The 13,951-nt window shown below is 44.2% G+C and overlaps 1 protein-coding gene across 3 annotated transcripts in view; it reads right to left on the minus strand.

Moving 5' to 3' along the window:
• Atxn1 (ataxin 1) overlaps positions 1-13,951 on the minus strand; it is a 380,515-nt gene that overhangs the window by 364,925 nt on the left and 1,639 nt on the right. For 2 of the 3 annotated variants that reach the window (XM_026783019.1, XM_026783020.1), the window contains exon 2: positions 6,975-7,105. The gene's annotated coding sequence lies outside the window, so the exon portion shown is untranslated. Of the gene's footprint in view, positions 1-3,582; positions 3,758-6,974; positions 7,106-13,951 lie in introns of those variants that run through there. The other variant, XM_026783021.1, reaches the window with a different exon arrangement.

Here is a 13,951-nt window from a genome sequence, read left to right on the forward strand (position 1 = left end):
GAGATGCAGGTAGATCCCCAAAGTTTGCAGACTAGCCAATCTAGCTGACAGATAAGAGACTGTCTCCAGAATTAAGAAACACAAAAAGACGCTCAATGTTGACCTCTGACCACCACACACACAGAATCAGAGAACTATACAAAGTCAGTAAGGGAAAAGGCCCATGACATCATTTTTTTCCATCACTTAGAGATGGGGAAACCGAGGCCCAGCAAGGCTTAAAGGCAAGCATTCCCTCTGATCTAGCAATAAGGCAAAACAAAGACTGGGTTCCCAGGCTAGCAGCTGAACCGACCCACCCCCCTCCTCAGAACTCTGTGTGTTGGAAAGCTATTGCACTCCAAGTCATATTTTTAAAACAGCATTAAACATTCTATAAATATTAAATTCCTTTTTAATAATTTTCTAATGCACAGGGGCATATTTGAAGAAAGGGGGCCTGGTTTTGATTCCTTTTGGAAAACAGTACAGTACCCGGGAGTTTAACCTAGTATTGAGTGAAATATTAACAGGCCATATAATGGTTTCAGTGTTTCTTCAGGAAAGCCAAACAGAATTCAAAAGGCATATCCCCCGGGGCCTTTGGCGGTCGTGCTTCTGGGGCGCTCAGTCAACTAACTCCACGGTCTACTCCACAAGCCCATCACTGTTAAGTAACTCATCAGCAAATAGAGGAAATTACCGAAGGGGATTTGCCAAGCAATTAGTCCTCTGAAGCAGATGACATACAACTGTTCTGGGGAGGAGCTTCCCAGCCAGTCATATGTCAGACTCGGAGCCTAGTAATCTGTAAATAAAATGCATGGCGCGCGATTGCAGCTGTGACGGAGCTGCCAGCCAAACTCATCACCAGTCAATCTCAGGCCCTTTCCCCTTCTCCGCACGTCTGTACAGGGAGGGGCATTGCCACTGCAGAGAAAAGAAAGTCGTGGTAAATTTCACCCAGCGTCCAGAAGACACTCAGGCTACCTACACAGCACCTGGACACAAACTAGCTAAGAGTCACTGACTGGGGGGGGGGCACAGGCGGGGGCAGGAAAGGCAATGGTGCAGACCACTGTGAACCCTACACTCCTGAGTGGCTACCTGGCTACAGCTGACCGCCTCTGGCTGCACGTTTTGTTCTTAGAGTGTGCCCCAGTGAAGCTCGGCATCTATCGCGCTAGAGAGATAGATCGCTCCTATCTGCCAAGTCGTGGAAGCTGAGCAATGACCCAGAGAAGCTCTCTGGAGTCAAAAGTTCAGCAGCTCCCTGGGACTCCGTGTTGAACAACATCTGGAGCCAACTTCAGCCAGTCCCCCAAAGCAGATAAGCAGAGTGCTGCTGTCATCATTTTCTTCCATTAATAATTATCAAACGTGCGTAGGAATCTTGGGGCCGCACCGGGAAGAAGAGGGAGAATTGTTACAAAGACAGCGCCTGAATCAGAAGCTTATGGGAGTCTCTGATCAAAGGCGCAGGCGTAGAAATGGGAAGTTTGGGGGGCCCCAGAACCGTCCCCCATCTTGGTTTCTGAGCATCCACTGTGTCTGAGTTATGGCTCATTTATCATTCTTGGCAGACTTTGCCTTCTGTATCTAAGTGTGAGCTTCGTAGTATAGATAGGACTCAGGGCTTGAGGCTAATTCAGAGCCACGGTGAGGAGTCTGAGCTAAGGTCAGTCAATTCCTGGCAAAAGCGGGCAAGTTGCTTACCCACTGTTGTCCCACAGTTTCTACATCCCATGGCCTAGATAGAACCACAGTGTCTACCAGATATGAGCGTAACGAAGATTAAATGACTTCATATTCAAAAAAAAAAAAGCAACTGTATGCTGCTTATCACTGCTTTCCCGCTAGGGTCTCTTCTTCCACCCCAGATACTCATTAAAGGTTTCCAGGCAGCCTGATGATGGAGGAAGGTCATTGGCTAATAAAGAAAACTGCCTTGGCCCATCTGATAGGGCAGAATTTAGATAGGCGGAGTAAACAGAACAGAATGCTGGGAGGAAGAGGAAGTGAGCTCAGAAATCATGCAGCTCCTCTCAGAGCCAGACGCGATGAAGCAAGCCGCCAGGTCAGACATGCTGAATCTTTCCCGGTAAGTGCACCTAGTGGTGCTACACAGATTATTAGAAATGGGCTAAATTAATACATGAGAATTAGCCTAGAAGAGGCTAGATATAATGGACCAGGCAGTGTTTAAAAGAATATAGTTTGTGTGTTGTTATTTCGGGGCATAAGCTAGCCAGGCAGCTGGGAGCTGGGTGGCAGGAACCGGCCCGCAGCTCCCGCAACAGCCTGAGACAGCTCAGTCAGCAGAGCAAATCCCCAGAATATTTGTGAAAAAGTCAGGGGTGGTAGCACACACTTCAACCCCGGTGCTGGAGAAGGCCCAACAGAAGGATCCCAGGGGCTCACTGACTGGCCAGCCTCACTGATCAGCAAGGGTCCCTGTCTGGGAGAACAAGATGGACGGCGCCTGAGGAGGACATCTGAGGCTGACCTCTGGCTTCCACACACTCCAAACATAGAGCTGCACCTGGACACATATAGACATGCACGGGATGTCACACTTTTAATATTATTATTTATGTATTCATATTTTCATTCTTAGCCACTTGAGGGCAATACAAAGAGTTCATAAACAACTCAGTAAAATAACAAAACAAAATAAAAACTTGAAGCACTCCTCAGGTTTTCCCTAATTCTGTGTACCCCCCCCCACCCCAGAACTAAGGCTTAACAATGATATTGGGATCTCAAGTAGCCCAAGCTTGTTCAAACTTACTAGGTAGCTGTGACTGGCCTTGAACTTCTGACATCCCTGCTTCAGGCTCCTAAGTGCTAGGCCTATAGGAATACACAGCCACATTCAGCTTGGTTATATAAATCTTTATCTTCTATAGGGTATTAAGTGAGAAGCCAATTTGTTAAAGAGCTGTGTCTGGAATCTTAGAATTTTCATAAACAAAGATTCACGACTATCTATCTCTTTATATATGTATTTTTCTCACATTTACAAGAACCTATAGAAAGCCTCCAGGAAATCCTCCAAAGTTATGAAGCGCACCCATACTAATACGATTATCAAAAGTACAGTAGCTGAATTGCCACAAATGAACAATGGCTAAGTTGTTAAGTGGCTGACACAATGAAGATGCACGCCTGTCACATGAAAAGAATCAATCAACACTAGCAAAGATCAAAGACACGCTGGAATTGTTGCTAGCAGGAGCAGGGCCACCATCGAAAGTCTCGGGAAATCGCTTAGAGGAAAGCAAAGGAAGCATTTGTTTTAAGCGGAGAGAGACACCGCATGGGCTGCGTGTCAAAAGCGGCCTTCGTGTTCTTACACATGCATATTAGAGCTAGCTAAAATTAGCTCCAGTTCCTATTTTATAAAGGAATAACTGTTTCAACAAGATTTCATGGCATTCAGTTGAACACAGACTTTCTAGGGTTCCGGAGCTCTCACAGAAGAAGCCCCCCTCCACGATCCACCCCTGCAACAACCCAATCCCTCCTGCCACCCCAGCTTTGGAAAAACTGGCAAACAAAGGCTGTGCCACCATTCAAGCTCCCCTTCTTGCTGCCTCTTACCTTCACCCTACGCGTTCACCGCCAGCTCCTGTGTCCTTAGATCCAGTCATGCCTTTTGTGTGTCTACCCCTTTGCCAGGCACAAGACCCCAAAGGCCAAATTCAAAACCCTTTTTATGCCAGCGACGCTTCCAAACTGCTCTTCGGATGGACTTCTCAGCTATTCCCATACCCCTGCCAGTCTCCTTGACTTCTGCAACTCAGAACACCCCCCCACCTTCAGCCACAGTTGCCCAGCCTACATACGACATACAAGCAAGCTTTTGCTTGTTGTCCCAGCCGCTTGCAAGACTTTCCTCCGTCTCTCTCCATCTCTTCCCACAGAAGTGCAATCCCAGCCTTCAGAGACCAAATCACATGATCCTCCTCCTCACAGTCTTTCCTGAGCTCCCACCACCCTTTTAAATTCCTTCCGGGTCAGAATGTACCCCTCAGTAAGTACAGCCCAACCCTTTCAGCTTTGTTAGCTATTCCAGCGCATTCCTCCTTTCTCAAGCCTGGTCACGAAGAATGTTTAATCTCCTGTAGCTCTTACTCACTTGCATGTCCACGACACCATGCAGTAGTTAAAAAAAAAAAAAGCCCAGTGAATGTATGAATGAATCACTTCTTTACATAGATAGTAACTGTGAATAAGTTAGGTCATAACTTGTTTAGCTGCATCATCTTTGTAAAATAACCAGCGCCAGAAATAATAACCCAGACTTTCATCTAGAAGAATGACATGAATGTATCAGAATACAACATGATATTCTCTCCCTGCCCACAGACAGCCGTCAGTTGTGAGGACCATAATGAGGCCATTATGTATGCAAAATGCTTAGAGAAAGTGTAGACGTTTCTTTTCTGCGCAAGCACAGAAAATATCAGCAGCCTAATGTTCCAGGTGACATTGCACTGTTTTGTCAGCAAGGCCGTGAGTATCACCACACTTAACCGAGTGGTTATGAGACCAGAAACCCCTGCATCTCAACAAGCAGGCCATGCTGCCCAAGATAAGGCTCCTGGCAGCCTGTCTTGTTCATAAGAAAATTCTTGAGATTGTTTGGTTATAGATAATGACTCTCTTCAAATACCACAGGTTTTAAAAAGAAAAGAACACCTCACCCCACATATTCCTGAAACATATCTCCTGAAAGGTCAGTGCAAGGACCATCTATCTGCCTGGCAAAATACAGGTATTAAACAGGTTCCCCCGAAGAAGGAAGGCAACAGTGTGCTGCCCCACCCTGCCCATTAGCAGACACCTGCAGATCTTAAGAGCCTTGCCCTGCCAGTAGCTAGACATCACTTACTACCATTTAAATGGAGTCTCTCAAATCCACAGTCAATACAATAGAAAGAACCCATTTGCATAATTCAAAAGAACACAATGCTTGTGGCCTGGTAAGTCCCCCCATTCTCTGCTTTGCCCCACAGAGGACTCTTAGATTTTTTTTCTTTCTGTCTGTCCATCTGCCTTGGGAATTGAACCCAGAGCTTCACACATGCTAGGCTCTCCCACTGAACTGTGTTTCCAGACTTCCAGCTACTCTTTCTAAGGCTTAAACATAGTTATTAGTCAGGCCTTTCATTATTATTATTATTATTCAAACAAACTACAAATAACTCTATTGATGCAAGCTATTCATCAGTTTATCTTACAGTGCAAAAAAAGATATGAATCTTATCACAGTACGAGTTTAAGATAAGTTCAGAATTTAAAATTCAGAAAAATAAATAGAACCCTTATTGGCTTTGTAGAGCCACAAATGCCTACAGGGTTGGTCCAAAGGCCGAGGTCTGGGTATATTTACTTGTTCTTAGTCATGTATGGTCCAGGAGCAGCCGTGGAAAAAGAAGAGATTTACATTCCCCCCTCCCTGTCTAGAGATAAGCTATGTGCTAACAATGATAGCTTATGAGAACAGGTCATACATAAGCCATATGCCCGGCACACTCAAGCCACACACACGCATTTGTTTTCAGTCCATCCTCACAGTAACCCTCTGTTGTGCTCATCGTACAAGAAGAAGCCGAGACATGAACAGGATACAGGCATGTGCACAATCAAAGTAGCATCTTGATATTTGAAATCCAAATACTCTGGCCAGTGTCAGAGCTTCGGGCTGTTATCTCGGAGGCCACGGAGTTTGTCCTCAGCTTAAAATAAACTGGTTCTGTGGCGTACACACAGAAAACTGGTGAACTTCCTTGGGAGTTTGATTTTGTTTTGCTTTTTGAGAAGGGTCCGGGGCTGTATCCCGAGCTATTCTCAAGCTCACTGCATAGCTGCTGTTAGCCTCCGACTCTGGCCCATCCTCCTTCTGCCTCAGCTCTTTTTATCAAGTGCTGTGATCACAGATATGAGCCACCATACCCGGCTCCACTAGGCCATTTTGTAAATGAACACTTGGTAAAGCCAGTATCTACCTCTTGCTGAGTAGATTTTGATGTCCTCCATTTGGGGTGTGTGGTTTGGTAAAAGCGCCTTCTTCTTCTTACCAAGAAAGGAAACAGGAAAGTTCCAGAAACACTTCCTTCATTCCAGCAGACCAGCGGGGAACATTCTGATTCAGGAGGTCTAGGGTGGAGCCCCAAACTCTGTTTGAAACTCTGTAAGTGAGTCTGTTGCCCAGCCAGCCTTTGGAACTTCTGATGTTGCCTGGCTTCACGGCTTCAAGCAGAACTACTCTCAAGGCAGCTAGAAATCTATCTTTTATTTTCTCTTCCACAACCCCCTCCCTCGCCTGCTTGTGTACACTAGTGTCCCCAAGACCTTTCAATCCCATGTCCTAGCTGAATTCCATTCTCTCTGGATTTCACAGAAGGGCACTGGCCTCCTGTCTGCTCTTTAACAGAGAACCCTGGGTCAACAGTCCTTGCTTACACGCTGTTTCGAGACTCTCCCAGCCAGAAAAATTTACTGCATGTGAGGAAATCAGGAAGTTGTAAAATCCAAACAGACACAAAGAGACTCAAGATTCACCAACTCCTGGCAGCCACCGACCGACCCAACAAACAGTTTTCTACTTCCTTGCAAACGTATCATACTACAGTTAGAACCTAAAACGGGAGAACCAGTCTCAGGGGAGATGGCAGCTTAGTGTTCTTAACTGACTTAAGGAAAGGTGACATGTAAAATGAGCAGGCACAAGCCCCAGGCAGCAGGCATCGAGCAAGACAAATTCAATGCAGATTTCTTCGTGAACCAAACAGACCACAACCATAGATGCTTTTATCCAGTTTTTATACACACACACACACACACACACACACACACACACACACACACACACTGCGCAATTTTCCATACACTACAGTGATGAAGAAAATTATATTTCACAGTTTACAGAGTACACAGCTGATGAGCAACCATCCCAAGTCAGATAGAAAACATGGTAAACCTCTCACCTGGCACGGGAGGCACTCCCTGCAGAAGGGGGTGGTGTGAGAGGATGAAGAGACTCTTGGACAAGGATGGCAGACAGATCTGCAGCTTGAACGGTCTGCCCTGATGACTTGTTTCGGGGTGCACGATGCCTCTACAGTGGTCCAGGAAGTGCAGGAGAAGAAATCCAAGGTGAAAGGCCAAAAACAAATGGAGAAACAAAATAAATAAATAAATAAACTGCTTTTAAAAAGAAGTCTACCTTAAGACGTAGGCACTGAAACACAAGTCTCAAGAAGAAAATATTGAATTTTGTTCTAAAAGAGTTACACGGATAGCAGCCAGCTTAAGACAGGTCTGGTTTTATTCCACCAGGGCTCAGGGAATCCAACATATGAAATCTAGGCCACCTCTTGAGCCAAATGAAAACCTTGGTTCCGTGTTTACAGCAGCCACTGTCATTTTCCTCAAACAGCCAACACGCAAGCCCATGCCAGTCATCACAAATAGCATCACGTAGAAAAGGGCATGGATGAAATAGTAACTGGGCCAAAAGCCTAATTCGAATTGAGTATATATTAACCTATCCACATGAAACTTGAAAGACAATCATGACAGATATCACTATTAACACACTAGCCCAGTGGTAAGGGGGGAATCAAATGCAGAGGAAAATAAGGATGCATTTTGAGGAAAAGTCTCATGTAGCTCAGGCTGATCCCAAACTTGCTATGTAGCTCAGGATGACCCAGAACTTCAGATCACAAGTGCTGGGAATACAGCCATGTGCCACCATGGCCAGTTTATGCAATGCGAGGGTATCAAACTTACAGCTTTGTGCATGGTAGACAGGCACCTTTGCCAACTGGGGTACTTGTCTAGCCCTAAATTTTAAATCATTTCATTGTTCAACGGATACTGTCATCACTTTCATTTTGCCCCAAGAGTCAATCAAGGTTACCCACTATATGAGGAATTCATGAATGGATAAATGAAAGAAGAAATGAATGAATCTTTGTGGATTTTGGTGCTCCTGAGATAATTTTGTGAATTAAAGATGTATGCACAGACACAGAAGTAGACAGCTTGAACGGCTAGCAGACTTTTTAGCCTTAGCCATTAAAATCATACTGAAGTGCTGGGGATACACAACCAGATTAAACCAAAAACACCAGCCATGCTGGCAGGATAAAAAAAAAAAAAATCCCCTCAACTAAGTGAATGCTGAACTGGTTTTCAGTCAGATCGCTGGAGCCGAGCTGCGTGTGTTTAGGCTGATTTTAAATTTAGTCTGGATTTCCTACGCTCACGCCAGGTAACAGTAGGAAGGAGAAGGCCCAGAATTATATTGGGTGTCAGAAAGAAACTATTCTGGAACTATGAATATGATCTCCAGTGTGGGTACTCTGTAAACAGGTGAAGAAGCCAATTCTCCCCGGGTCCACAGCAGCTCATCTCGGGAGTCATAATTATTTTCAACCATACACACTCGCTATTTTTAAGAGCACAGCCCAGCTGGAAAGGGAAATAACTCCCATTTCTTTCCAGCACTTTGCAAAGTAATGAATAGTAGCCAAAGCATTATTCCTTCTAACGAATCCATTCACCACCAATTTATCTAAGCATCTATTGGGAGCCAGGGGCTGCTCTGCAAAAGGACATTTTAACAGTCTTTGGTTTCCCCGTGTGCAGTCTGTGTACAGAGAGAAAAGCTCAAGTGGCCTATAATGTCCTTACAGAAAGAAAAGAAGACACCATCTTTCCACGGAGAAGGCTGCTGGGTTACAGGCGATGACCAAGTTCAGCAGGAGTTCACCAAATTCTATTTCATCTTAGCGCAGCATTTATTTTAAGGGCAAGAGAAGTCTTGATTTTTATCTGGTAACATTTCAGAGGACGCTCAAAATACTTCATAATCACTTTCCCAGATGCTGCAGGTACCGGGGACTTGGGCTTGCTTGTATGTGGGTTTGTGTGCACACAGGGCCCTGTTTACACATCGCCAGGCAGATAAGACTCGCTAGAGTCCAAATTACAGTCTCCTCCCATTCTGCTGAAGCGCACAGAACAGTCAAATGTGATGTAAATGCTGTCAAATATTAATTTACTCTAGCATCGGTATGCTTCCTTCTTTCGAAAAGCATTTGTCCGGCCACCCTTGCCAGAGTAAGAGTTATTTACTTGTGTATCCCATCACAGGAAAGAAACACAAGAATCAAGTCAAGGCCACGTGAACTCACTGTGAAGACACACAATAAGCAAGACAGTAAATGATGGCACATGATAGACGATGACACACACTAAAATTGGAATCTTTAATATTTCAAAAGCACATATCAGAGAAACACAGTACTACGAATAGTGGAGGATTACCAAGCCAGACGGCCCAAATAACTAAACATGTGATGGTATACAAACACCAGGAGGTAACACTGAGTCAGGACCAGGGCCAAGGGCACAAAAAGAGGAAGTTTGCCCTCCACAGTGGCAAGAAAAGGCCTTCTCTTTCTGCAAGAAGCACACATGCTTACAGGTTGGCAGCTGTAATCACTACTAAAAATACCTGATAAATACATTGTTCTAAATCTGTCCCCTTAAGGCACTTTGGTGGAAGCAGGATGAGTCCTTTAGATACCAAATGATGTCCTGCAGTCGGGGGAACACCTACCCTCTAAGCCCGACATCTTATTACACCATGAGTTTTCTGTAGAATTTCAAGTAGAATACATTTTTTTTTTGTTTACAGGATGGCAATTATCATTGCATTTTCATTATCCCACAAATGGTGTGCATTAGGAGTTATAGAAAAATCAATGAAACACGTCTGCTTACATCAAACATGCCAAACAAAGGGGCGCGTGAGTGGCCTTGTTTGTCTATAATAGCTCAAAACGTGTTTTAGTACATGCGTGATAGTAGTAACAGGTAGCATAAGCATTTCTAGTCAATTATCCTAAAGGGCTCAGGTTTATAAGGATTATAAAATATGCCATTGCACTGATTAAAGTCAAAAATACTTATAAATAGAATTGGGCAAGGAAAATAAAAACACCATTTCCACAAATAAAGATAAATTACCACACAGCATTCCTTTTCTTCCATTATTTTAAGTATTTATTTTTTTTAAAAAAAGCCTCAATCCAATTATAACTCTTTCAGCCAATAGTTTTTCAATTATGTAAAGCTAGCATCCTATATATGCATCATCATGGTACTGCTCACAGAAAATTGGAATGAGTAAATTTATTTTACTAAACCAAATTAAATGCAACTAAAATAGTATTACTGATGACTCAGATCTTCAAATCTTAAACAACAAACAAAAGAAAAACTGTATCTTAGCCCTTGGGCAGAAATTGTGGCCTCCACTGCCATTCCCACAATTTGTTGTTTTTAACAAACATTTAGCAAAATCAGAAGGGCTGCCTCTGTTCTCAGGTTGGAAGTATGGCCAACAGGAACAAAATCTGTTCTTTGAAGCAATTAAATTGCACAAACCTAACTCTCTCTAAACCAATCGTGCAGACTTGCCTGCTACTCTGAAAATGTAGAGCCTGGATGTCAGGGACCCCCAACTCCCTAAAAAAAATAGCAACAGGCTGTCTCTGGAGAAGGCTCTTTTCATATGCAAGGATTTAAGCTTTTCTGAGTCTCAATGACTGTTGCCTTCAGACCGCTAGAGTTAAAAGAAATCAACATTCGCTCCAACATTCAAGTGCTTACAGGAGCTCGGGCTTTTAGTAAAGTATATTTATTGACTGTCTCCTAATAGGAAGCACAGCGAACTGCTACAGCCTATTAGTCAGTAGAAGCTGCCAGGTCAAGGTATGTGCTGGAGCAAAATGCTCTTGACATTTCAGGATGGGAGAGAAAACAAGGTCACCTTATTCAAAAGGAATGTGAACCCTTGAACTCTCTACTGACACAGGGAGCCTAGGAGTGTTGACTAACATTTTAGCAATCTCTTCACCCTGGAGGTTCCTGGGACTCCGGGCAGTGGAAACTTTTGACCATCTCCAGCTATTTGATATGTAATCTGATGGCTCAAGAGTTTTTCTTTAATCTCTCGCTCAAAGCCACCTGAGAGGCCTGAAGTCTCCTCATGCTATTTCTAACAGAATACCGCGGCTGGCCAAACCCTCTTAAGACGAAAATCGGGCAGGGAGAGGGTGATGCTTTTTCCAGTTCTCAATTAAGTACAATACACTTCTCATATTTGTTTTAGCAAGGGTTTATTTGTACACTGAAAAATACATGCCCACATTTAATTGCAAATCAAGTCCTTCTCTGTTGCAACATAGAACCAAGAACCTCCAAGGATTGTGTAAAACTTAAAATGTCTGTCCTCTGTTTTAGATCCTGTCTTCACATGAATTCATCTCTCAGAAATAATAGCTCATTTTAGCCACAAGGATGCTTCACCGGACCAGGCCACAATAATGTAGCAACCACATAAACTCTGTAACCAGGGGAAACTCATAAACCCCCTGTGAGGAGAAGTGAGTAACTTTCCCAGTTTTGGCCCTGGAGAGGTGGGAGACTGTGTGAGTGTGTGAGTGTGTGTGTGTGTGTGTGTGTGTGTGTGTGTGTGTGTGTGTGTGTGTGCGCACGCGTGCACGCGCTAGGGGGATTCTCTCTGTGTGTTTTTCTTCCTTTCTTCTATTTTAACTGATTTGGCTACTTGGCCTTGAAACTATAAACTGACTGGCAGGGTCACAACTAAATTATGACACACTCAGAGTTACTAAAACATTCCCCTTCATCTGGGCTGTCTGAACAGTGCCAGGCTCCAGCAGCTAAAGCTACTTTTCTGTTGTCTTTTCTGTCATAATATAACTTTTCTGGCCTTAGCAGGCTTAAGGTGGTACCAGAATGCAAACGCTGGCCTGCAGCTCTCTAGATGTTCACTAAATTATATCCTAAAGTACCATATACACTGTTTACTGGGCAAAGCTCCATGCGTGATACCGGCTTGTAGCATCTCTCACTCAGCTGCAAAAAAATATCTTCCGTTTTTACTTGGATTTTTACTTGATCATCAAAGATCAGGAGCAACAGATCCAAATTAAGAAAGATAGCATTCAGAATGCCTGCCTACTGTCAGCATCCCTTTTAATATTATGGTCTGTGAAGTTTTAAAATGTGGCAGTGGGGAGTATACTTTCCGAAGAAGCCACCTCCTCTCAATGAACTACCTAGAAAGCCAGCCAGCACGGCCAGCAATTTCATTTCTCAAGCATGGCTGTGCTCGCCTCTCGCACTTGAAAGGGTTAAGTGCTGGCAAGGCCAAAGGCTCCAGACTGCAGAAGAAATGTCGCTTCAGTCAGCTTTGAAAGGTTTCTAGCAAGTATCAAATACTTGTTGATCTGCTCACAATAAACACCAGCAGGATTGTCAGCTCCTTTTCACTGTCTGGGGAGGTGCATCTACACACTGCACCCAGTAGGAGCAGCGTGTTGGTTTCCTTTAGAAAAGCTGAGTAGCTAGAATCTGCCTCATTCAGTGTCTCTGGTTCAGATGACTGAAAAGAGATGCAATTGAAATGGCAAAGCCTCTCCTCTCTGGTTCGGGCAGCTCAAATACTGGGCATAAAACACTTGGAGCAGTTCAGGCAAACCCACCTGAATGGACCAAGCAGCACTGTCTGTTGCCATGGCAGCCTGATCTAATTACATGAGTGATCAGGGGCAGAGTAAGTGCACAGAAAACTAACACCACTGACAGTATCTGTATGATGCCAGAGGCAGACAGGCTTTTCAGCCTCAGCTTTATGTAGAAGGTGGCATTCAAGCCCATTTATTTGCAAAGCTGCTAAAATATTGACCGGTGCTCGGCCATTTAGAGGACAATCAGAGGAGATTAAATGCCACAGCTAAACTGCTCTGGTGCAATCCCTTTTCAAGAGTTTGTGCGCATGTTTTTCTTCTCTTTGGAGGCTACTTCTAGCTTCCGCTGGCATAAACTTCATTCAAAAATAAAATAAAAATAAACCCTGGGCTATCAAACTGTCTTAGCTACCCACCCATCATCAAGAAACCAGAGGGTGGGCTTAACTAGGGCTTCTAGGAACTGCAGGGATCTTCAAAGAGCCAAACAGAAATAGCTTAGCGAACAATATTGAAAAAGTAAGCAGCTGCGCTGAAAATAACCAGCATGTAACTACCTTGTTGTGTACAATCTAGAGCAATGATGTTTAAATATTAAGAAGAGCTTGCATTATAAAACAGAAATGTCATTGAGATGAGACTACTAGATTGCTACAGGGAAACACTGCACACACACACATTCCCCTGCATGCTGGGCAGGATGTGAGGTGAGGACTCGACTCTAAGGCATTACTTTTTATTCTGTAGGTGGTGTGGGGTCTTCTAATTTTACCAATTGTAGTCTGTGGCTCTCTCTGAGAGGCTAAGAAACCTCTCCGGGGACAGAACCAGTTTGGAGGAGTTCCTACTGCACAGCATACGGTAAACAAAAATAGCTTGCCTTTCTTGTTAGCCACACAGCGCATTATATAACCAGCTTCCGACTGGCTTTTTTTTTTCCGCCCTTACTACTCTTCAGCAATTTCCCAACCTTCCCAAGTATTTATATTACCCTCTTATCTGTAGGATTATACAGAAAGAAAGCAAAACAAACCAGGACAGCCACGGGATCGAACTGAACTCCACCGTCTTAAAACCCTTTTTTTTTTTTTTCTGGCGGAGTCTAGATCACCATCCTACTTCCCCCTCACCCCCCAACTAAGGTCTTTGCTCAATCTCCCTAGAAAACCTGAATTGTTTCACCACTTCCAGTCAGCTCTCTACGTGGTCTGAAATAAAATGAAAGCGCACAAGCCACAGAGTTGAAGGAGGTGGCTAAGGAGAGGTCAAAGCGATGTAGAGTCAGTCAAGGGACCACCGCGGGGACCCCCTCACCATCGCGATGGCCCTGGCCCCCGCCCGACGCGCGAACACACACACACACACACACACACACACACACACACACACACACA

This window comes from Microtus ochrogaster, chromosome 16 (genome assembly GCF_000317375.1).
Source record: "Microtus ochrogaster isolate Prairie Vole_2 chromosome 16, MicOch1.0, whole genome shotgun sequence".
Taxonomy (NCBI): domain Eukaryota; kingdom Metazoa; phylum Chordata; class Mammalia; order Rodentia; family Cricetidae; genus Microtus; species Microtus ochrogaster.